At 39.9% G+C, this 2,852-nt stretch overlaps 1 pseudogene; it reads left to right on the top strand.

Moving 5' to 3' along the window:
- Positions 1 to 436: 436 nt before the first annotated feature.
- LOC101683295 lies at positions 437 to 1,355 on the top strand (annotated as a pseudogene).
- Positions 1,356 to 2,852: the final 1,497 nt, after the last annotated feature.

The following is a 2,852-nucleotide window of genomic DNA, read 5'->3' as shown; positions in this document are numbered from 1 at the left end:
CCCTCTCTGTCTGATTATTGATGTTCAAATCCACAGGTAGTCAGACTACATAGTGTTTGACCCTAGAACAACAAACTCTCATGCTTAAGAAGCTAATGTTGCTCTAACCTAAGACACAGACCACAACCACACTTAAATGGGCACTGTTCCTGGCCTTATGATATTGCTTGAGACACAAAACCATATTTGATTTCAAACATTTTAAGAAAATATAATTTCAAAAGGAGTAAAAAAGGAACCATACATAATATAACATAATGCGGGGTCTTTGAAAATTTGATTTTGTTCTCCTCCAAGGACATTTTAAATCCAGCTCCAGACAACGCTCCACCCCTGCTGCTGCCCCAACCTGGACCAACACCCAGCACCCCCACCTCCACCCTTCCCCTACCCCCCCACCCCCCCACTATCCCCCCTCCCCCCGGGGCCACCAAGTCTGCCCCAAGAGGATATGAATGAGTACAGCAACATAAAGGAATTTGCAGAGGGATCCAAGATCAACACAGGCAGGAATCAGCAGGGTGACAGCAAAATATTTACTGGAAGCTTGAGCTGAGATACGAGCAAGATAGATCTGATGAAATATTTGTCTCAATTTGGGGAAGTAGTAGACTGTACTATTAAAACCAATCTAGTGACCAGAAAATCAAGAGCATTTAGATTGTGCTTTTCAAAGATGCTGCTAGTGTTAACAACGTTTTGGAACTAAAGGAACACAAACTGGATGGCAAATTGATAGACCCCAAAGGGGCCCAAACTTTCAAAGGGAAAGAACTGCCCAAAAAAGATTATTGTGGGTGGATTGAGCCCAAATCCTTCTGAAGAACAAATTAAAGAATATTTTGGAGCCTTTGGAGAGGCTGAAAATATTGAACTCCCCATGGATACAAAAACAAATGAAAGAAGAGGATTTTGTTTTATCACATACACGGATGAAGAACCAGTCAAGAAATGGTTAGAAAGCAGGTATCATCAAATTCGTTCTGGGAAGTGTGAAATCAAAGTTGCCCAATCCAAAGAGGTATAAAGTCAGCAACAGCAACAACGAAAAGGAGCAACTGGTGGTCGAGGGGATCCTAGGGGTCGAGGAGGACGTCAGGGCCGAAACTCGAACCAAGGATTTAGTAACGATTATGATCGAGGGTATGGAAATTACAATAGTGCCTGTGGTGGGGATCAGACCTGTAGTGGCTGTGGCAGCTATGATTATACAGGGTGTAATAACTCTGGGAACTGTGCATATGGACGGGGGCATGCAAACTACAGGGGCTAACAGAACTCTTATGGCAAGGTGTCTCATTGGGGTGGCAATCACCAAAACAATTACCAGCCACGCTAAGGAGGACATTGGAGAAAACAGGAGGAGATTGCTAAAGTTAACCCATCTTACAGGACAACATTGAAGACTGGTCTTCTGTTGATCTAAGATGATTATTTTGTAAAAGACTTTCTAGTGTACAAGGCACAACTATGTTCAACTATATATGGCCATCAATTAGTTTTCTTCGTTTTTACTTTGTCTTTTGCTATCTGTGTTATGACTCGATGTGGATTTGTTTTTATACAAATTTTATTTCATGTTAAACCTCAAATAAATGCTTCCTTAAGTGAAAAAAAGTAATTTTGTTTATGAAAAATATGCAGAAAATACAAACTAAATAAATATAAAACAAAAATTAACCTAATGACACCAACAAGAAATAATCACTATTAACACACTTGTGTGTTATATTATAGATACATTTACACACACTAATATGTATACATTTTTTAACAGAAATAAAATAGTTTATGGTTTTGAGCCTGGCTTTTAGGTATTTTGATACATTAATAATACTATTAACAGTTTGCTTTTTCTCTGTTTTTGACCTTCTTCCTTCTACCTCTTTCATCTACCTTGGAATCCATGACACACTCATCATCAAAATCAACTTTCTTTCTAGTGCCCTGTATAAGCCAATAGTAGCTCCCAAAGTCATGAGGTCCAACTCCCTGTAAATGTCACTTCATTTGGAAAAGAGGTCTTTGCCAGTAAATTTAAATTAATAATTGAGAGATGGAAAAATAACCTGGATTATCCAGTGTAAGGGCCTACTTAGCCAGACCAACTCCATCTTGGTTAAACAGCCATTTTATTGTTTGTGAAGTAAACTTAAATTACTCCCCCCACACGAGAAACTTACTTAAAAGCAAATCTGGGAAACCAGTAAAATATGGTTGGCCAGTTCTTAATAACAGAGCCCAGAATACAAGGATGAGTCAGGCCAGGTGGAGACATACAATCAGTTAAAAGCACACATACTATCTCCCTAACCACCAAAAAATGTAAACCCCACCTTTTAGGTGCCAAACTTGGGCACCAATTCTGACCAGAGTGATAGGCTAGTTCAAACAACCACTATAGGATAAATTGTAATTTATCCTGCATGTGGCCTAACATAACTTAGCCTTCCCCAAAGTACTGTTTGTAACAGTTCCTGGTATGAAGTAATCTTAAATAACAAATCACCAGACCAGATGGAACTAACCAGTCAGCAAAAGACACACGAACCCAGTGGGTTAAAATAACAAGATATGGGTTGTGGTTTTACCCAATAAAAGATAGCCTGTAAGATTGGGAGGGGTCGCTCTCTTTAGAGGCGGCCCTGACGGGTCAGTCAATTCTTGAGCCTGTAAGATTGGGTGCTGTTGCTCTCTTTGGAGGTGGCCCTGGCCGATCAGTCTGACTTCTAATGCTTGGCATAGAATAAAGCTTTGCATAACTTTCATTTTGTCTCAGTTTCGTTCCTTTGATAACGGACGCCAACACCAGGTGGGCATTAAATGCACTGGCACAATTTTTGAAAGAGAAA

Source organism: Mustela putorius, unplaced genomic scaffold (genome assembly GCF_011764305.1).
Source record: "Mustela putorius furo isolate JIRA1106 unplaced genomic scaffold, ASM1176430v1.1 tig00000589_pilon_pilon_pilon, whole genome shotgun sequence".
Taxonomy (NCBI): domain Eukaryota; kingdom Metazoa; phylum Chordata; class Mammalia; order Carnivora; family Mustelidae; genus Mustela; species Mustela putorius.
Note: the sequence above shows the minus strand (reverse complement) of the source record. Positions and strands in the feature narration are given on the sequence as shown.